The following is a 24,153-nucleotide window of genomic DNA, read 5'->3' on the forward strand; positions in this document are numbered from 1 at the left end:
TCAACATGGAAATCAAAGCTCTTGAGGTATATGGCGATTCTAAGCTCATAATCAATCAGCTCTTAACTGAATATGAGGTGAGGAAAGATGATCTTGTTCCATACTTCCGGCTGGCAACTCAACTGCTACAAAAGTTCGAGGCCGTGACACTAGAACATGTGCCAAGAAAGGAAAATCAAATGGCAGACGCTCTTGCCAATCTAGCCTCGAGTATGACACTAAGAAAAGTTGAAGCTGCAGACATGCCAGTTTGCCAAAGATGGGTGATTCCGCTCGTTAATGAAATTTCACTAAATGATACAAATGTCATCTCAGTACTTCCAGTCGATGCTGAAGAGTGGAGACAACCGCTGATCGACTACTTAGAGCACGGAAAGCTTCCAGATGATCTTAGACACCGTTCCGAAATACGTCGATGAGTACCTTGCTTCCTTTACTACAAAGGGACACTCTACCGATGCTCTTTTGATTGAGTGCTCTTGAGATGCCTAGGTGAGGAAGAAGCTAATCAAGCCTTGGAAGAAGCACATTCAGGTGTGTGTGGGGCACATCAGTCTGGACCAAAGCTACATTTCCAGCTTAAAAGAATGGGTTACTACTGGCCGAGCATGGTGAAGGACTGCCTGGAACACGCCAAAAGGTGCCGAGCCTGCCAATTCCATGCCAACTTCATACATCAACCGCCTGAACCATTACACCCTACAGTTGCTTCATGGCCGTTTGACGCATGGGGATTGGACGTTGTAGGACCAATTACGCCAAAGTCATCTACAGGAGAAGCTTACATCCTAGCTGCAACAGATTACTTCTCCAAGTGGGCTGAAGCCATACCTTTAAGGGAAGTCAAAAAGGAAACTGTTGTTCGTTTCATCAAGGAACATATCATCCACCGATATTGTGTGCCTCGCTACATTATCACTAACAATGGAAAACAGTTATCCAACCGACTTGTGGACGAGCTTTGCGACAAATACAAGTTCAAGCAGCACAAGTCTTCCATGTATCATGCTCCGGCCAAAGGCCTCGCAGAAGCATTCAACAAGACGTTGTGCAACCTCCTAAAAAAGGTAATCGGCCGAACAAAGAGAGATTGGCATGAAAGAATAAGTGAAGCACTTTGGGCATATAGGACTACATACAGGACTCCCACCCAAGCTACGCCTTATTCTCTTGTATATGGCGTGGAAGCTGTGCTACCGCTCGAAAGTCAAATCCCCTCACTAAGGATGGCTATACAAGAAGGCTTGACTGATGAAGAAAATGCAAAGTTGCGCCTTCAAGAGTTGGAAGTGCTGGATGAAAGAAGGCTCGAAACTCAACAACAATTGGAATGCTACCAAGCACGACTATCCAAGGCATTCAACAAGAAAGTCCGCCCAAGGTCTTTCCAACTCGGAGATCTCGTGCTGGCATTGCGTAGGCCTATCATTACAACCCACAAGACAAAAAGCAAGTTCACATCAAAGTGGGATGGACCCTACGTAATACAAGAGGTCTACACCAATGGCGCCTACTTAATCATGGCAGAAGACGGCTTGAAGATCGGCCCCATCAACGGCAGATTTTTGAAGCGCTACTACCCCTAAAGCAAACGCACCACGCTCCTGGCACGTAAGAGCATAAACTGTGTACGGCAAAATCATCATCAAAATCACCAAAAAAAAAAAAAAAAAAAAAAAAAAAAAGAAAGGAAATAACACATCTTGGTGATATATATGTTTTATCTATATTTAGCACAATACACTGAATAAGATAAAGCATGTCCATTGATCTCCGAGAAATTACAAGTGCGTACAAAAAAAAAAAAAAAAAAAAAGATGGAGCTTTCACAAAGGTTGTTCACGTGAAGCCTCACTACTTGGCAAAACTCCAGGAGCGGGAGGCATCGAAGATAGATCATTCGAGGCCTCAATACTTGGTGGAACGCTAGATGACGAAGGAAAAAGATGCCTCTGGAAGAAAGCCGCAAGCCTTTGACGGTCACTTTGAATTCGACCTTCAGATTCTTGCAGCTGATCAAGCTTCCTCTTCATGCTCGTCGAATAATTATTTGCAAGCACGTGCAAACCTTTATTCTCGCGCTTAAGCTATTTGATCTCTTGTTTAAGATTTTCCACCTCCGCCATCAATGATTCAACTTGACGGGATCGAGCAAGTAGGCGTTGGCCTATGTTGGACACAGAGCCTGCACACTGAACACTGAGAGCTAGGGACTCTTGAACGGCCAACGCATCGGACCGTTCTGAAAGCAGCCTACTATCTCTAGGAGTGAGGAGGTTCCTAGCTACTATCGTAGCTGTTGTTGCATCCTTCATCACGGAGTCTTCACCTGTAAGAGGGCCATTAGAAGATAAGAAAGACGGGCACCATATATTACCCTGACGCGGTGCACCCGTATCACTGCTGAGACTCAAATTTAAGCAAATGTAAGAGGGTTAGTCATTTTCAAAAATGTTAAAAGAGAAGGGTTGGATGGAGTAAAATCTCAAAGGGCCGTTAAAACAAAATACACCGGAGACGATTTTCACGAATGGGCAATCTTCAAAGTGTGCATGTTGGAGGTGATCGATACCTCTATAAAAGGAGAGGCGACACAACCACCGATTCAAAAAAATTGAAGAGACACCACTCTTCAAATCTTAAAAGCCGGATTTTCCTGCATAAAGTTCGTCAACACTTTTCAGACACAATCTCAGCTTTTCAGATAACGCGTGCAACTTTGTCAAAAGATCTCTGATAAAGTTGAAAACGCGTGGAGGTCATTATCCCAACTACCACACTTTTGCCGACAAGCGTGGGTGACAAAGCCGCATCCGCACTACTACTTGCCATTAAAATTCCTATATATGTCAACATTCATGGCAAGACATACATCCAAAAACGCATGACTCTTCTTCTCGGGCGAGAATGTAGCTGCAACCAAACCTCTCAACATGCTAAGTTTTCTTCTTCCCTTGAGAACACCTATTCAACCAAGTCTTCGAGAGTAAACGTATCCCATATCATTAGGGTCGAAAGCAAGAGTATCTCATAGCATGCCTTTCCCTCATCCTTTCCTTTGTTCTTGTTCTTCCCTGAAAGACAAAGAGAGAGAGAGATCAGTCGGCACTTAGAATCAAGCTTTCCGTTTGGAGCCAACTGCCTGGAATCCCTTCCCTGATTGCTTATCCAGCCCTGCTCTCAAGTACTCATCTTCAACCATTGATGTACCCCCAAAGAAGATACCAGATGCCTGGAGTACAAATGAAGCAGGAGGAAACGGTAGATCGAAGCATGTGGAGACGAGCGCAACAAATATATGTGTTAATTCATTCCCTGCTTCTTCAAAAGCAAAAGTATCTCATATCATCAAGGGCGAAAGCAAAGGTATCTCATATCATTCTCTTTCCCTGTTTTTTCCTTTGTCCTTGTTCTTACTCGCATGGCAAAGAGAAAGAGAGCAATCAGCCGGTACTTGGAGTCAGTCTTCCGATCTGGAACCGACTACCTGGAATCTATTCCCTGGTTGCTTACCTAGGGTTACTCTCGAGTAGTCATCTTCAACGGTTGATACACTTCCAGAGAATGGACCACATCTGCTTGGAGAACAGCTAAGACGAGTGACAATGAAACATCAATCTTGTGGATCGTCAGCAAATGCAACAACTGCATATGCTGAGTCATCCTCTAACCCTCTTCAATATGAATTGGAAAGATTGAACAAAGAAACAGGTCATCACCTCTACCTCGTGCTTGTCTGCCATGTGTCTGAATCCTGAAACCGCTCATAGTCCTATTTTCACTCAAGATCAAGCCTCGATGGCCCTTGAAGAAATCACAAGTCCAATTCAAAATCAAGTGTTCACCACCCTTGAATCAAATTCAACTCCAGATAAAAGGAGTAAGTTCAGACCTTCGGGGGAGACCAAAAGAATCCTCCAGCCCAGTTCAAGATTAAGCCTGTGGAAAATCAACAATTGGAGGAAACCAAAAAATCTTCCAGTCGAACTCAAGATCAAGCCTCGATGGCCCTTGAAGAAATTTCCAGCCCAATTCAAGATCAAGCCTCGACGGCCCTTGGGTTGACATCTACATTAAGGGACTTCAAAACGCATCTTTTACACGTGACAAGCACATGTCTACGACGCGCCTTGAAGTGGGGGGCATTTGTAAACATCGAAATTTCAGTGAAATAAATGTTAACCAATACAACACTTATTTCACCTATATCATTCCCTCACTTCACCAACAACCTCCACTCATTTCACCTACATCATCCATTTACCTCACCTACAACCTTCACTCACTTCACCTACATCATCCACTCACTTCACCAAAAAAATGAATGGTGGTGATTCACTCTCAAAGCCTATAAATAGGCTTCTCTATCAAGAAGAAGAGACACTAATTCACAAATACATTTCTCTACTCCCAAAATGGAAGAGAATACTCCCTACACACACCAAAACCTTGAAGCCTTAAAGTTCTAAAGCTCTCAAGAAAATCCCGAAGGATCAAGAAAGCACTCTTCGTTCTTCGTCAAATCCTCCTTCAAGATCAAGCCCCAACGGCCCTTGAAAAACTCCCACCAACTCAAGATCAAGCCCCGACGGCCCCTTGAAGAAAGTGTTCATCATTCATCATCCGTTCATCCTAAGATTAAGCCCCAACGGCCCTTTGGATCAACAACCTCAACAAACCCATACACCCATTCTTCAAGATCAAGCCCAACGCCCCTTGAAGATCCGTTCATCAACTGTTCACCCTTAGATCAAGCCCCGACGGCCCTTTGGATCAACAACTCATCCACAAACCTACACCCTACGAAGATAGAATCAGAGGATCAAATTACAAAGAGGTTGTAACCCCAAAATCATTAAACACAAAAATATTATTTTGTACACGTATTCTTGTTTCTTGTTTCAGGAATTTTTCGTGTTTACAGGGTGCAGAAAAGATGTGGAGCGTTGTTTTGGTATCCTCCAAGCTCGTTGGGCGATCGTCAGGGGTGCTGCCATATTATTTGATGTAGAGTCGCTTTGATTTATCATGATGATGTGCATCATTCTTCACAACATGATTGTGGAAGATGAGTACGATTATGATGTCGTTGATGAATATGAGCCAGACACGATAAACAATTCAAGAACATGTATATATTGTGCTCATGACGCCAACGAAGAACCCATGCAACATGAGCCATTAGAAAGGGATGGACATTACAATGAATTGATCATTCAACGATATACTGCACTTCAAAGGCCATATATGCACAATGCCCCGCAAATTGATTTGATAGAGCACCAGTGAGAATTGAAACAAGCTCAAGATACTTAAGTTCATTTAGTATGTTTGTTTTTTTTTTGTGTGTTTATTTAATTTTATTTGGTGTGTTTCTTTTAGTTCATTTAGTGAGTTTTTTGTTATTTGGTATGTTTATGTAATTTTATTTGATGTGTTTAAATGTCTATTGAATAAAGATTCTCTTAGTATAAATAAATTACCAAATTAAATAAAGTACTAAAATCAATAAATTGGAAACAACATAAAGTACTATATTCAATAAATAAGAAATTATAACCCAAAGTGATTGGAAAATTATGGGCTCTGATTACAAAAAGTACTCTATTCATCATCACTTAACTTTTGCTAGTCCTCGAGCAAAACAAAACAACTAAAGTAAACAATACGAAACAAAACAAACAAAACATAATTTAAACCTTCCAACGTTTGCCTCAGGGATTTCCAATGAAACATGACATATCAAAGATCATTACTCACATAGCTTTTAGTCTTCCTTCCCCTCGAGCACATACTTAATCATAGTCACCATTCACTAGTTCGCATTTAATCAAATAAAACACATTTTGAATGTAGTAACATGCCTTAGAGAATTCCCTCAATTCCTCACTCGTTATGCACTCAATTTTCACTCAAATTTTCTGACTACACACCCTACACTAGTTATATGTGAGAAGATTGATGTAAACATGAAAGACTAGTACTCACATATGTTATAACAAAGAACGCAATTTCTGGAATAATTAAATGTGTTTAGATATGATCTCATGAATGGAATGCTACTACTTAAATGCGAGAACCAGTGACACCATATGCTCATACCAAATTCAAACTCCACAATTGAAATGCACAACACTCAAGATAGAAGTCAAGGGTTGTAACGGGGCTTGGGGTGTTGGCTAACAAGGAAAGGTAGGGATAAACAAAAGTTCTTTAAGCAATAGTAAGTAAAGTAATGAAATTAAGACCTAGAATTCCCTTAGAATGCAGAAATCAACTTTTAAACAAATAGGGGAGATTCTAACAACTCTTAGGGCCTAATTCATTGTTTTGGGCCCTTACTTCAACAACCAATACTTTTCAATTTTTTCTTTCATTTTTTTTTTTCTTTTCTTTTCTTTCTTTCTTCTTTTCTCTTTTTTTTTTTTTTTTTTTCTAACCGTGCCTATGGCACATAAACTCACATCAATACACTTTCCCCCACACTTATTTTCTGCACACATTAATCAAAGGGAATTCATTCATGCTTACTATGCTTCAAGAACAAGGGTACGGATGGTCCTAATCTAGGCTAGGTGAGGGTAATGTGGGTTAACAAAGAAAGTAGGCTACACAAGGCTCAACGGGGTTAAATCCTACAAAACAAATGAAAAGGGAAATATGGCAATTTGGCTATGGTGTTCACTACACAACTTCATCTTGAATACGTGTTATGCAAATCAATGACATGCTTTGAATGAAATGGGCATGAGTTCTAGCATTTGGAACTAAGTGATGAAACGCCTTCTAAGTAGTAACCAAGCAATGAATAATGAGATCATGCAACGACTTAGAAAACAATGATGCATAGATTATAACTCTCCAAATAACGTTTAGGCTCAAGTCTCACAGGGATGTAGCGTTTGTTTAAGTTCCTTCCTTCAAGCATGTTACAAAAACTGATTTTTATCATTTGTGATTACATGTGAATTCGTAAACTATAACTACAACCAAGCATAAACAAAGAGTATATCCAACGTCCATCCATGTTTGTAACTTTCTTTAACCATCATGCAATTAAAAACCAAATACTCATCATTGCGTTGGAAGGTGACCTACGACACAAACAAACACACAAAAACAACTCTTTTTGGGTTTTTCAACACAATTTTTCAAATTTTTATGGTATTTTCGGATTTTTAAGTCAACACACACTAGAACACTCTAAAATAGCTTAAAAACACTTAAAAACAACAAAGAACAAGTTTAGACATGTTAGGTGGTAATACCCTACGATTTTCATGCACAAAGTCTCAAAACAGAATGTTACCCCCCCACACTTAAACTAAACATTGTCCTCAATGTTTTAAACACAATTAAAAACATTACACAAAACATAAAGTAAGCAACAAAGGGAAGGGTTTAGGGACGCAAATCTGAGTGTGGAGCGATTCCCAAGTTCTTCCTTTGTTGATTGCATGGGTTGCCTCCCAAGAAGCGCTTGCTTTAACGTCTTCCAGCCAGACGAGACCTCCATTCAAACTTCCCTAGGTCCCACGGCATGGAATTGATCCTTGAATGGAAGGTGATACTTGAAGTGAACCGGCATTGGTTTGAATTCTAGTGTAGGTGCCTGATTCATCAAAATCAGCCAGTTAGTATAAAATGTAATGGAATTTGGAGAAGATGACTTACTTGTTTTGTCCGACAAGAACTCAATGACAAACACCACTCCTTTGAAAGTTTCAGGGATATTGGACTTGGCCAAATTGCATGTGATGGTTATGACTTGTCCAATGTCATCAAATTCTACTTCTTTGGATTTTGTGGTTTCAAATATGTCCTCTTTGATGCCTTCTACATCTTCTCCAGCCACTACCTTCTCTTGAATCATTCTTCTTGGTGTACAAAGTCCTTTGAAGAATTCAACACCATCTAAAACTTGTTGTGTTGCACCAAGAATTGGAATAGCATTTTGCACCTTTGGGAAGGCTTCCACGATGTCCTTTTTACTCTCTTCTTGGTTGGGAATCAAAAACCTGCTAGGAAAAGGGACATTGGGTGGAATAACATCAGAATAACATGGAATTGGGACGTCCTTACTTGTGGTGGGCGGTTTCGAGGGCTTAGGGGGCTGTGGCAAGGGTTGTTCTACCCTTGCCGTGTGCATGTCTTCTTCCTCCTCCTCAATTAGCAGCTCCTCATCCACTTCGAGGCTATATTTGGACATTTTTAGGTCATCTCCAACCTCCATAGCACTTCCCAAAGTGATAGCATTATGGATTTCAAAATCTTCCTTCGAATTTTCAATAGTTGAGTTGGAGAGTTCACTTTGCTCTTGAATTTGTTTCATGAAATCCATAATCTGCCCAATTTGCTCCTCCAATTTACCCAACTTCTTATCTTGATTTTGTTCGTCCTGCGTCAAAGAGGTTAGTAATTGAAAATTTTTATCATTATCCATGGACATACTTGAACTTGATTGGAATTGTTGTGGGGGAGGTTGTGGTGGCTGGATAGGTGTCGTATAGAACTCCTCATATGGTTGCCAATATGCTTCTTGTTGAGCCTCCTTGGCTTGATTTTGTGACCCCTGCACCAAAGAATTTAATTCATTAAGAATTTGATTATAATCTATTGATGAACTTGAATTTAATTGAGCATATTGCATATGAAGTTGTGATGGCTGCATAGGTCTTGAATAGAGCTCCTCATATGGCTGCCAATATGCTTCACGTTGAACTTGTTGAGCTTCCCACCACATAGAGTTCAAATGATCCCTCCAATCGCTTTGTGGACATTGATTGGCTTGAAATCCTTGCCTATATGAAGCACCAAATGTAGGGACACTCTGCATTGTGGTCCTTTCGGCATACGGCGACAATTGAGAAGTAAGATTTGCCAATTGAGCTTGAATGCTATCAAAATCCATATCTTACTTCTCTAGTACCTAAAATCAAAGAAAGAGAACTAAATCAAATATCAAAAGTAACAACAAACAAAGAAAACAACACTAAATTAGAAACTAAAACGGAAACAACTAAACCAAAAAGAAAAGAACCAAGGGATTAGCAAAGTTGCTAATCCCCGGCAACGGCGCCAAAAATTTGATGCAAACTAAGTAAGCACACAAATTAAAACCCTCTTGTGACAATTGTAGTATATAAATAAGTAGGGATCGTTCTAGACCGGGGATTAGGAGGGATTACTAAATCACTTGGAAACTGACTCAAAAACGTAAAACAAACGTTAAAAACACTAAACTAGACTCAAAGAATGCAAAACTAAACAATAAAAAAAACTAAAACAAATCAAAAGACTCAAGAATTACAAAACACTTGTAAACACAAACTAAGACACTTTCTAACTAAATTGGACACTAAAGTAAAGGGGGATTGAAGTTTTGACGAAATTAAACTAAATGCAACGATTGTAATTTAAAGGCAGAATTTAAATATGAATGTGATGAAATATGGAATGAATGCTAGCTAGAAGGTTCTTCTCCACACATGTTACACTTGCATACATTTTGATTTTCAGTTGGTCTTTCGATGAATTATGAAACTCAACACCCCGGGTTAATTAGGTCCGCTTAAATTAACCGTCAAGTTTTCCTTAAGTTAATGAATTGGATGATTGCATGCGACAACCCAAAGCATTCCCCACAAGTTCCCTACATGAATTGCATAATAGAGATACAAGCAAGAATCATTAAGCACATTGAAAATTATAAGTATTGACGAGGCATTCGTTACTATGATTGCATGAAACTTATGCCAAGAATTTATTTAACGCGATTGTTTATAAGCAACCTCCACTACTTGTGAAAATAAGTTCATAACTATTAGGTGAAATTCACTTATATTCTAGCGTCATATTCATGCATGAAAATTAAGCGTGCACTCTCAATCAACATACATAAATAAGTTATCGATCAAGCAGTTAAACAAATTGAATCCACAACTTATGAAATTCCAACCAAATATAATCAATTCATATTGCAAGCATAAACATGGTTTCGAATCACCCCCTAGCTAACTAGGGGGATTTAGCCTCTCATATTCACAACAAGAAAAATAAAATTGAATTTAAACATAAAGAACAAAGGATGGATTACACCTAGAACGCCCAACGAATCCACTTGAATTTCTGCGCGTCTAAGTCCTCTTCCTCCTTTCTTCTTGCTGCGGCAGAGAAGGTTTATTGTGTTTTTGGGTGATTTTCTGGTTTAGGAATGGGTTTAGGGAAGTGTGGTGGTGCGGCAAGGTGGTGGAGTGATGGAGGAAGGTTGGTATGGTGGCTGGAATAATGGAGGAAGGCTGCGGCTGTTGGGGAAAATATGGGATGATGCTGCACAGTTTTGGGAAATGGTTGATGCGGCTGGATGGAAAAATATGGGATGGTGGCTGAATAAAAAAATAAAAATGCATGAATGGGAATTGCGGCTAGAGAATAATGGAATCTGGTTTAGGTTATTAGGGTGAATGATAAATGGGGGGGGGGGGGGCCACGGCTTGTAGGGAATTTGGGTGCATTTTCATGGAATGCACGGCAAAGGTCAGAAAACTAAAATGGGATGGTCCTACGGATTAAAACTGTTTTGGTTTATTAGGGTTATATGGTAGGTGTGGACGGATTGATAATTAAAATGGGAAAAGTGATGAATAAAATATGGAATGAATGGGATATTGCGGATGGAATGGAATTAGGGTGATAATTAAATGGGGGCCACGGCTGAAATGGAATGGATTAAGGGAGAATGGTCCAAAATTGCGGTTGAATGAATTATGGGATATATGAAGAATAATGTGCGGCTAGGGGAGTAAAAATGTGTAGGGTTTTAGAAAATAAACCCTAGCTTATTAAAATTAAATTAAAGTTAATTCAAAGGCTGCTAGAATTAGGGAATTAAATCAGAAATTAAAGGGGAAAGATTAAAGGGTGCGGCTAGGGCCTTGGTTTTGTGTCCTAAAGCGCCTACAAGGACTTCAAAGTGGCTAGAAAATGCGGACATTTAAGATTAGGAAAGGTTACCAAAACGGGAAACTTAGGGTCAACTTTCCTAAAATAGGAAGCCTTGTTTGAGTAGGATTCTTCGTTTTGGTAAGAATTCATCGTTGGCGTAGGAATTCGTCGTTTCTTCAAGTCTTCAACTCATTCATTCCTCTTTCGCTCCAAAAGACTCCAATTTGCATCTTCTTGCACACTTTGGCCTTATAATCTGAAAATACACAAAAGTGGGCTTAAACACTGAAATAGATAAGTAAACACAACATAAATGCACGAGAACAAGCTAATTAAGTCGCATGAATATGCGCCTATCAATCACTTAACCAATTTGTGGTGCTAGGATGATCTTCTCTTGTCGTGCTAGGACCATCTCATCTTGCTCTTGCTTCTCTTGCACTCCACCTTCGCACCATATCCGCTTTCTCCGACTTCCAAAAATATTTAGAATTTGGAGACTTCCCTTCTAAAGGCGTGTTCATAATGTCACAATCTCGTTGAGCCATTCTTTCTTCTCTAACATGTTCCCTTTCTTGCCTAAGTAGCTCTTTTTCTCTTTCATTAGCTTGAAATGCTCTCTCAACAGTTGCAGCATTTACCTCCTTTCTAGCCTTATCAGCCTCAAATTTCACCGTTTCCCACGCCAACGTCAATTCACCTTGGCGAGCAAGTTGTTCCATATACTTTGCATAATCATTCTTCGAAGCACTCCTTTTTCTCTTTAAAGCCTTCTTACCTTCAGGCCTAATTGGATAACGGGTCGATCCCGATGCTTGTTCAGGGGGGCGTTTCAGGCACTTCTTCTGCTTCATCTTCATGAACATGGGAGCCATGATCAGGTGTAGAATGTAGAGGGGTGTTGTTCATGAAAACTTTTGGACCGACATGCACAACTTTGAATTTAGGACAATCTTTGACAATATTCCAACATTCCCACCGGTTGAATGATTTATTTTTTGTTTTGGTTTTGGCACCATACCAAGCTTGTACTTAAAGTTGCTACACAATGCAGGATAAAAAATAATTATAATGAAAGTAGGTAACAAATAAATAATACAAACAAATAATTATAATGAAAGTAGGTAACAAATAAATAATACAAACAAATAATTATAATGAAAGTAGGTAACAAATAAATAATACAAACAAATAAATAATATATTGTTACATGATCCACATAATTTTCCCCACTTCGAATATTATTACTGGCTTGTGTCAAGGCGTCTCTCCACGTACTAAATGATTTGCTAAGTAATTTTCAACGACTGGACATTGATTCTTTGGTTCTTTTCCCACCCATTTTCTCAAGATAATTGGTATGAATAAGACTGAACATTTCTCGCAACTGCATCTTATTACCTGTAAGCGAACTATGAGTAACTTCAACCCAGCTAGTACACAACGCAATATCTCCAAGAAGCGTACAATTCGTACCTGCATCAGTAGTCATTTTGTTGAAAAAAAATTGGATTGAAACTTTGAGAGAAAGATAGGAATTTGATTGAAAGTAGTTGAGAAAATATGAAATTGTGGTGTAAGGTAAATGATAATGAGAAGGTATTTATAGAAAAGTAAAAACAATTTTTTTTAAAAAAAATTCATATTTTTTTTCCGATTTCTTACAATTTTTTTTAAATTTTTATTGAACTAATTAATCTTTGCCATTGGATTTAAAAAAAAAATTGAATTCCAACACTCCAGATTGTGCCACGTGTCACAACGATAACTTTTCTTAATTTTAAAACTATTTTTTCTTTTATTTATTTATAAAGTAGAATAATATCAACCATTGATCTCAGATCCAACGATTGGTATTAAATAAGATTTTTTTTTTAATTTTTATTATCGTTGCAAATCGGACAGTCCAATTTAAAGAGTTGTTGAGATCGAACAGACCGTGGGAAGCCACGTGGCTTCCCAACGGTAACTTCGACAGATTGCGCCGTGGGCCCTAGGCGCTGAAACCGTGTCGGGTGATGCACCCCCACAGGCGGGCGAGGTGCACGCGCCTAACAGAAAAAAAATAAAAAATTGGGCCGACGTCAGCCCTTGCATCACATCCACTCGAGCTCTCTGGTTGGCATTTCCTCATGGCCCCGGAGCTCGGGCTCTCGGGCCCTTTTTCCTGGCCCGTCCCCCAAGCAAACTCCAACGGTGGAGTTCCTCTAAAACCATCGTATTGTGTAGGTGGGCCATAGTTTCAAAATCAGATATTAGGTGGGCTATCCCACACAAGCAGTGCTGTCTCGATAGAGAATGACTCTGATGCCCAAGAACATTTCCATCATGCTAGCTATTTTAGCTCTTATTAGTTACGTCGGCTATAACTTTTCCAAAACAAATCTTGGCCAGTTATCCCCGTACAAGTTATATTGTGCACTAATTTACACTGAGGGTATATTTGTTAACGACAAATTAAAGCAAGTAAGAATAAGCATGAATCAAAGTAAACAAGAATCATGATAAGCATGAATTAGAATAAGCAGGAATTGAAATCAGGTATTTCTATTAAAATATTTATTAACTAATAGGAATCAAAATGAAAATAAATATCATTCTTGACACAACCCGATCGGAATCAAGGTATGCTAGCCAACACCTGAATGTGACGTAGCCAAAAGGAATGTGATGTATAAAATATGGATAAATTTAAACCAAACCTAGAATTTATTTAAACTAATACAGAGAGTGCGTGGTAGTTGGAAGAACCCATTAAACACAAGTGTTCAAAGCATATATGACAGTACGACATAAATAGAGCAATCGAATTTAGTTAAGGTACTTATTACATAACCGGAAATAAGCTCCTACATTTATTTAGGGATATGTGAGAATCGTCAGAGATTCCTCGTATGCCACAGAGAATTCAGCTAACTAAGTCCTGGAAGGGCGAAAAACAGAAGGTGTGCGTGGGCAAAAACAAAGGTTTATAAAAACATTTATTTTATGAACATACTAAACCCTCGCTGTAAAACATGTATAGTTTCTAGAAAATCATACTACATATAAGTATGAAATCAAATGTAAATCAACAATAATTCCAGAAATACAAAAATCATAGTATCTCAATCATAGCATAAGAAAATCAGGTGCTCATCAATCTATGCTAACACACGAGTTTATGCAGAGGGATTCTAACATGAACAAGATTGGGTGTAATCATAAGATACGCTCTAGTACTGCAATCAAGTGAAGACTAGCGCTAGGCGCATCACATACGAGTCATAGTTGCTTATTGCAACCTAGGACATGACTGTCACCTACAATGGATCAAAGGTGAGCGTGCGGTGCGAAGTGAACATACATGTGAAGCTTGGCCCTGGTTCGGGGCGAGTACTACACCGGTGCAAGCATGCATGATGAGCAAGTAAAATGAATATGAACATGCCATGATAATTTATAAATCTCAACAATATAATATCACTTTCCAAATAAAATAAAACATGCATGATAAGCATAATATTAATCCAAAAGCATTTGTGGAAACTATAAAACTTTATATAAAATATATATAAAACCAAATGCTTACTCACTGATATGTAGTCGAATCATAGCCTCCTAGCGTCCTAGCCTTGCTTGTCCTCATACCTCCTCGGGATAGTTCTCTCCTATATGTGAAACAAGTATAGTAATTACTGAATTAGGATGTACACTAAAAGGCTAAGAAAATCCCCCATAGTTTGCTCAAACGGAGGGTTTAAATATACGAAAACATTCTACATGACGTCACGGAATATTTCGTTAAATCTAACGGCGTCAGTTAAATACCTTAACAATGTTAGAATATTCCATTACCTAACGGAATATTCATCCTTTTTCTCTTATAGACCTCTGCCATTGTCACAACCATCCACCGCCGCCACCTGGTTCGTCGGATTCTAGAAAATTTGGCTGGATTTTTGTAAAAACTTTTAAACTTCATAACTTTCTCATTTCTCAACCATTTTCAACGTACTTTATATAGAAATGAAGCTTGGGAAGAGAAGAACAAGGTTGTACGTTTCAAAAGTCCAAAAAGTGGATGGAAATGGACTGAAAAAAAGCTCAAAACTCTCAGACCTATTTTCGTCGTCTCAAAACCGCATGTTTACATGTTAGCTCAACTTCAAACTTAACCTAGGGACTCTAGAGGGTTGTGTAGTTGCATCTAGACCATCCAAAACCTTGATACTCGAATGGAAAGTTGTCAGAAAACCTAAACCCAAGTCGGAGCTCCGAGTTGCTCCAAGTTGAAAGCTCAAAACTCGATCATTTTAGAATTGGTTCGTACAGATGGACTTATGATGATGAGAGGAGTACGATGATGGTGATTTGAGGTATGATATGTGATGTTTGATGATGGTGTTTGTGTTGCAAAGAGAACATACAGGCTCGGCGTGAAGGAGAGAAGAAGAAGAGAAAGAGAGAGTCAGTTTCTAATTGGACAGAAATAAGAGAGATTTCTAATTGGTTTGAAAAAGTGAGGGAAGTGAAGTGATTGGTGAGTGAGTACGGTCATGGGACAGATTTTAAAGAGAGAAGGTGATAAGATTTGGTACAATTTAAAATTACACAATCCGGCTCACCTTATTGAAAATAGTATTCCCAACTCTAAATTATTAGCGCACACATGTATAATTCTACCTATTGTTAACGTACTTTAACTAAGCATAATTTTTTCGTTACGAATCCAATTCGGGTTTAACTCACGCTCACACATTCGTAACAACGAGTTTAATTACGATAATAGGAAAAATAAATTAAAAGCCAAATAACTACGTCCACGTCAGGTTCAACTTTGCCATCAAGGGCAAAATCATCATGTTACACACTTAGGAAGAACATTAAATGGAAAATTAGGGACGGGTCGTTACAATTCCCCTTATAACTGTTTACAATTGTCCAAAATCGGAATAAAAAGCAATTTGATTACCAAAATGCCTTTGTGCCAAATAATTCTATAATATTTTAATTTTTATCGATAAATTTTGTTCAACTATACACAATTTCTCATTCCCATTCTACCTTCCCAATTTGGCCTCCTCCCTTCAAAATTTATGGCGTGTTTACGTACTAGTAATGGAAATCAAAACAAGGAGTTGAATTTTGATTACGGAGTATTGAAGCGTTTACTAATTCTGGGGAATAAAAAAGGTTGTAGAGCCCACACAAAATAAGGAATCCAACTCCCTAAATTAGAGGACTTGGACTCCTTAGATGGGTGAGGTATTTGCAGGGGTGAAGTTTTTTTCTCAAAAATCCTGAACCATCCCAAACCCATCCCGAAATTTGACATGAAAATGCCGAATCAAAATTCACGAAAAATTTGATACTCGAAATCGAATTGATCCCTAAAGTTTTGATTTGGGGTTCGACCTTAACTTTGAAATGGTTCGGTAATCCTGAACTGAACTGAATATTTAATATATATATATATATATATATATATTTTAATATTATGTATATTTTATTTATTTTTAATTTGTAATTAGAAATTACTTGGACAGTTGGATTGGGTAAGATTAAATCCAACCCTCCATTGTAATTAGGTCATTTGTAACTTTGTAGACCTTCACTTAATTTCTCTCTCTCTCAATCCGCTCTTACCCTCACTCCTGAAAAATTCAAACGGCACTCCTCTGTCGAGTCCATCCAGTTCGAACCCTACTCATCCGTCGAGTCTGTGCACTTCAACGTCACTCCTTCATCCAATTCAACGACACTCCTTTGGCAACACACATAGAGACAAAGGAATATGCGAATCCAACATGAATCTAGTCCTAAAATCCAGGTAAGGTTCATAGGTTTAGGGTGGGTGGTTGCAGTCGTGTGCCGTGTAGGGTAGTGGTGGGTGCACAAATTAGGATTAGGCTCAGATAAATTGATACTTAGATTACTAGATTAGGATGGGGAAATAGGACTTGCACGAATTATAAGGGGATAGGTTATGAAATTGGACATTAGACAAATAGAAATAGAGGATATCGACAATAGGATTGGTATTGTTTATGTCTATGAAATTGTAGTGCTTAATAAAGGTAGGGGAGATCGACAATCCTAAAGTGACTCGAAATCCTGAAACAATTTCGGGTATCCTGAATTTCGGGAATTGTAACTTTTCGGTTCAGTTTCAAGATACAAAATCCCATCCCGAAATGTTTTGGTTTGGGATTTGGGTTGAGGGTTTTGGTACGAGATCCCGATCCGAACCAGCCCTAGTATTTGGATTTCAGGAGAGTGAGGGAATCAAAAATGTATTTTTTTTCTACCAATTATGACCCTCTCATTATTTCTAAAGTTTCAAGTCTACCACTCAACCTAACAAGCTCACTGCTCCCTGCGCACCCTGCCTTCATGCGTCTGCACCTTACTTTCCAACTTTCACCTCCCTGTGCAACCGTGCTTCACTTCCTAACCCACTAGCTCAAGAAACCCAGCCACATCTCCCCCAAACAGGATTCAAAAATCAACCACCCAAACCTAGAAAATAAATAATTCAAAGCCAAATCCAAACCCACAAATCCATGGAAGCAATTACTCAGAAATCATGAAATACTTCGCAGGTAGAAGATGTGGCAGCTATAGGGTAGGGTGCATGGGGAAGATGGAGGTGAGGGCTAGGAGAGAAGAGGTAAGCAGACTTGCAGAGAGGTTTCTATTTAACTAGGTTTGTTGTTAAAGTGTTTAATATTTTAATATTGGTAATACAATAAATCCCTAAATTTGTACGCAAGTTTAATTGTTTGGAATAAGGGCATGAAATAAAACCAATTTAAATAACTAATTAAAATGTTATTAAAAATAAATATACAGATGAAATAAAACAAAAAGGAACAAAGGCATTTTAATAATTATATTGCTTTTTATTTCGATTCAGGTGAATTAGTAAACAACTTATATGAACTCAATTTTATTCGTACTTCGATTACAGAACATTTAAGTAAACAGTTTCAATAGGAATCTGATTCTAACTCCTCCTCATTCCTAACTCTTCATCAATTCAATTCCTCATCAATCCAATTCCTCCTACTTTGATTACGGTTACGTAAACGTGTCATCAATTCCTTGAATATCAGGAATGTGATTCCTAATTTCTAGTGAGACTCGTAAAATTTTCATTCTCCTTGGGTAAGTAAACAAAGGTTCGTTATGAATGGGAATGACTCCCATTCTCCACATTCCTATTCTTCAAGGGTGTGTTTACCAATCGAGATTGGAATATGGAGAAACGGAATTGCACTCCTCGCAAAGTATTCTGGCATTTGCCAGCAAGTAGGGCATCAGAAATTATGTAGGGCCCACCCAATATCAGGAGTTCAATTCCTTAATATCCCGGAATTGGATTACCTCTATAGGGGTAGTAATCGAGCTTTGGGTAGAAGGTTACATCAGGAATCAAAATTTTCTACCCAAAATACCTATTTGCATTCCCTTCCCTTCGTGTGTTTCTCTCACAGCAAATACACCCCATCGTCGCGATCTGGAACGATGCCTCAACGATGACTGTGATTTAGAACAACGAACGCCTAAATTGTCATTTCACAAATTCAATTGAGAGGAAAATTGTGATTTGTAGTGGGCCAAAACTTCTCATACTCTACCGAAACCGAATGGAATGAATGATCTCCTTATCACTTTCACTTTGTGAAAACTGGTTTTTTGGTTTTTATTTTATTTTTATTTTTTCTGTTGATGTGATGGGTTGTGGCGTTTTCCTAGATGGGGGTTTTGGGATAAATACCCTAGGTGCGGGGTGGGGGTTCTGAATACTGTAGACTGAGGGTTCTGTAATTAGAAACAAAAAATAGAGGAAGAGGAGGAGAAAGAAGAAAGAGAAAATTCAGGCGTGAAGATGTGGGGAAGATGATGATGGGTTTAATGATATTATTTCCTCCCCTATTTATTTTTTACGTTTTTGTTATTTATCCTATTATATAAATTTAATTAAGAATTTAATTTAATTAATTAGTATGAAAATAATTTATTTATGTAAGGGCAATATTGACACACCCCGACCGGAGTCGAGATGTGCTGGCCGTCATGGGAGGGTGACGTAGCCAAGTGCGCAACATAAGTGATAATTATGCGAAAATGTGGATTATAATAAAAAAAAATGAAACTCAAACTTATATAGACTAGAAATAAGTGTGTGAAAGTGAACATAACCAAACACAAGTATTTAGAGCATATGTATAAACAGTGCAGTCAGACAAACGAAGTACTAATTATACAAACGGGGAGAAAATCCCTACAGTTATTTAGTAGATCATCAGAATCACCGTGAAGTCCTCGTGAGCCACCAAGATGTACGACTACCTAGGACCTAGAGGGGTGCAAAACAGAAAGGTGAGTGGGCAAAAACAAAACGTTTGAAAACACATTTATCTTTTCTGAACATAATAACCCCTCACTGTAAAACTCGTATAGTCTCTAGAAGATAATACTATGTATATACATACGAATACCAATGCATAAGGCCAGTAAAAATTGAAGTATGCCATGTCATATCGTTTCCGCACTAAAAGATGTAAGCCAGGTGAAATCAATATTAAATAATATGCCAGTCGGAGTCACCTAATGTGACCTGTACGACTGGATCTATAGCTCATCAATATATGATAGCACACGAGTCGGAACCACTTATTGTGGTCTGTATGACAGGGCTGAGTGTAATATGTACGCTCAAGTGCTACGATCATGTGAAGGCTGTGTTAATAATCGCGGGTCACCTACGAGTCGAAACCACCTATTGTGGTCTATACAATAGGGCTAGCACCAAACTTGGATCCAAGGTGAGCGTGCGGTGTGGGAGGTGAACATAACGTGAAGGACTGTGTAGGGGCTTGGGTGGGAGCACTAACACCGGGGTGCAGCAATGATGAACTCCAAATGCATATATGCATAACAATGTACAATGCAACCAATACCATCATAATATACTCACCTGAAGCTTACATGGGCCTCCGCAACATCAAACGATATAATTCACAATTTATAATAATGCAATACTTAAAATGTAACTCATTTTCGACGTGGCATTTAAAACATAAATCATTTTAAAAATGTTTTGGAAACCATAATATATATATATATATATATATATATACACACACATACACACATATATAGAAAGCAAATGCCCACTCACTATTAAGTAGCAGGATCGTAGCCCCCCAATCTCGCTTGTCCATGCTTGTCCTCTAGTTACGTCTCACCCATATGCGAAATAACTAATTTTATGTTAATTTTAAAGAACATACACAAACCCTAGGAACAACTTCTCAAACGTTGCTCAAATGGGGTGTTTGAATATACCAAAGTGATCTACTCGACAACACGAACACCCCCTATATTTTTTGGACGTCAAATGCGCCACCACATGCCGGCCAAGGCATGGCCACACGCACCAGCGACGCACAGGCACGTGCCTAGCATGCTAACCGAAATCCTAACACCGGTACCTGACGCCATTAGGAATATTCAGTTATCTTTGATGGAATATTCGCCTTCTTCTCGAGTTACTCTACCGGTTTCCACCATCCGCCGTCGCAAGCCGCCGTCTGTACTCGTCAGAAACTGGAAAATTCTTCTAAACCTTATAACTATATCATTTCTCAATCAAAATCTATGAAATTTATATGGATTTGAAGGTATTGAAAGTAGAACACGTTCATACCTAATAGAGGTCCAAAATCCACCGAAAAAAAGTCAGAAAAACCTTCGAAAGTTCGGGCCAACTATGTACCCTCTCAAACTTTCTTATTCTGACGTCCACTCCCCTCTAAAACTACTCCAAAATGCTAGGGAAGTTGATTGGAAGCTTCCTCAAGCTTTAAAACTTCATGAATTGTCTGCGATCACGTCGTCCAAAGTTCCACCGTGACGGAGCTCAAGAATTGACAAGTCAGCGTTTACCAAAATAGAAAACTAAGGGTATGGTGATGATCATGAAGTCAAGAGAAGGATGATGGTGGTCCTTATAAGCTCGATCTGTGCCGATTTAGTTAAGCTTGTGAGCTAGGATGTCTTGGGTGTACAGATAGAGAGAAGAGTCGAGAAGGAATGAGAGAAAAGGTGAGGGTGTACATGTGCGTATGTGTATGATTAGTAAGAAAAGAAAATAATAAAATCTGATTGGGCCTAAGAGAAAATGAGCCTATATAATTAGTTTGTAATTACTCGTTTACGCACTTCAATAATCGTAACTTTCTCGTTACAATCCGATTCGAGTCTAACTCGTGTCAACGTACTCGTGACATCGAGCACGATTTAATTACGCTAACGAGGAAGATAATTTAAAACTGCATATGTACATCCTCGTCATTAAGCCACCGAAGGCATAATCGTCATCTTACATATTCGGGGAGAAAATTATAATGAAAAATTGGAATGGGTTGTCACAGTCTACCCTCTTAAGAAAATTTTGTTCTCGAAATTCCTACACATCAACAACACATCAATAACCATAAAACAGATGTGGATATAGGCCTCGCATACGCTATTTAGTTTCCCAAATGGCCTCCTCGACTGAATGGTTCTTCCACAAAACTTTCACCATACAAATGGTCTTGTTCCAAAGAACCTTATCTTTCCAATCCAAGATCGTCACCGGTTCCTCATCGTAGGTCAAATCCAGATTAATCTCTAGTGGTTGAAGAGGGATCACGTGCAATGGATCAAAGATATAGTGATGAAGCATAGATACATAGAAAACGTCATGTACCTTTAATAACTCTGGAGGTAGCTCAAACCTGTAGGTAACTTCACCAACTTATTCGGTGATCTGATACGGTCTAATTTAACAAGGACTTAACTTACCTTTCTTACCGAACCGTACCACGCCTTTCCACGGAGATAACTTTAGAAATACCAAATCTCCAACTTTATATACTCTAGCAATGACATGTTTATCGACGATACTCTTCTGTCGATCCTGGGCCGCTTTCAGGTTAGCTTTAATCACCTGGATATTCTACGTAGTCTCATCCACAATCTCAGGGCCCACCAGCACTCTCTCGCTAACTTCAGACCAACATAATGGAGTACGACATGGTTTACCATAAAAGGCCTCAAAATGTGACATACCAATACTATAGTGATAGCTGTTATTATAAACAAACTCGATCAAAGCCAAACGCTTATCCTAAGCATCTCTAAACTACAAAACCGAGGCTCTCAACATATCTTCCAGCATCTGAATGGTTCTCTCGGATTGCCCATCCGTCTGAGGGTGATAAGCTGTGCTGTAAAGCAGTCTTGAACCGAGAGCTTCTTGGAAAGCTACCCAAAATTTAGAAGTGAACCTAGGATCCCGATAAAAAATGATACTAACTAGAACACTATGGTACTTGACAATCTCCAAAATAAACTGTTTTGCTAATTGACTTAACGAGAAATTTTTTCGAACAGGTATAAAGTGTGCTGACTTGGTGAGTTGATCCACTATCACCTAAATACCATCATAACCATTCTGCATATGAGGTAGCTTGTACACGAAATCTATGGTAATATCTTCCCATTTCCACTGAGGTATGGGAAGTGCTGTAATAACCTAAAAGGTTTCTTTTTCTCTACCTTGATTTGTTGACATACTGCACAGTGACTCACATATTCAGCAATCTCTCTTTTCATACCAAGCCAATAATAAAAAGGTCAAATAGTGTGATACATCTTGATACTCTCAGGATGCATCTCATAAACCAACATATGCGCCTTATCCAATATATCTTTCTTTAATTCTTCAACATTAGGCACGTACATTCGGTCGCTCTATATCAGCATACCATTGGAATTCATAATCCTTAGATCTTTCTTTTTCCCGTCTAAAACTGCCTGGATTAATTCTTGAGATTCTGCATCATTCATTTGAGCCTCGAGCACATGATCTATCAAGATTGGTCTGACTCGAAAACTAGCAAGTAAGGCTTTATCCCAATCTTCCACTTCTAAATCAACTCCAGTAGATCTTAATTCAGTGAGGAAATGAATACGACATGCATGTATAGCATTAATTCGGCCGCGTGATTTTCTGCTAAGTACATCTACCACTCTGTTCACACGACTGGGATGATACTTAATCGTGCAGTCATAATCACTGAGTAATTCTATCCATTTCCTTTGCCAAAGATTAAGATCTTTCTGTGTGAAAATATATTTGAGGCTTTTATGATCCGTAAAAATCTTACACCTTTTCCATAAAGATAATGCCTCCAAATCTTCAAAGCAAAAACAATGGCCGCCAACTCAAGATCATGAGTAGAATAATTCATTTCGTGGGGCTTTAATTGTCGTGAGGGATAAGCAACCACCCTGCCATGCTACATTAACACACAACCTAAGCCATTTAAGAAAGCATCACTATAAATCTCGAAGTTCCCACTATCATCTGGAAGTGCTAAAACAGGTGCATGAGTAAGGCAATACTTCAGCTGCTAAAAACTTCGCTCATAATCATCACTTCACTCGAACTTAACTCCCTTCATGGTTAACCTCGTCGATGGCAGAGCTATAGCTGAGAAATCTTTCACAAAATGTCTATAATAGCTGGCTAAACCAAGAAAACTCCATATTTCCATGACAGTATGAAGCTGTTCCCAATTCTCTACTGCAACTACCTTCTGAGGATCCACAAGAATACCCTGGGCTGATATCACATGTCCCAAAAATGATACTTGATCTAGCCAAAATTGACATTTGCTAAATTTAGCATACAACTGATGTTCCCTCAACTTCTTCAGAACCAGCTTGAGATGTCTAGTATGATCCACCTTAGATTTAGAATATACCAAAATATCATCAATGAAGACAATAATGAACTTGTCAAGATACGGGCGAAATACCTGATTCATTAAATCCATAAAATCAGCTGGAGCATTGGTTAAACCGAATGACATTACAAGAAACTCGTAATGACCATATCGAGTTTGAAATGTTGTCTTCGGGACATCCTCATGCTTGATCCTTAGTTGACAATACCCTGATCTTAGGTCAATCTTTGAAAACACACAGGCACCCCGAAGTTAGTAAAAAAGATCACCAATACGAGGCAGCGAATAACGATTTTTAATCATCACCCAATTCAACTGTCAATAATCAATACATAGCCATAGAGTTCCGTCTTTCTTTCATACAAACAAAACTGGAGCTCCCCACAGCGAAGTACTCGGCTGGATAAAACCCTTATCACCA

This window comes from the organism of the source record quoted next, unplaced genomic scaffold (genome assembly GCF_019419815.1).
Source record: "Pyrus x bretschneideri cultivar Hongxiangsu unplaced genomic scaffold, Pyrus_bretschneideri_v1 Contig17, whole genome shotgun sequence".
Taxonomy (NCBI): Eukaryota; Viridiplantae; Streptophyta; class Magnoliopsida; order Rosales; family Rosaceae; genus Pyrus; species Pyrus x bretschneideri.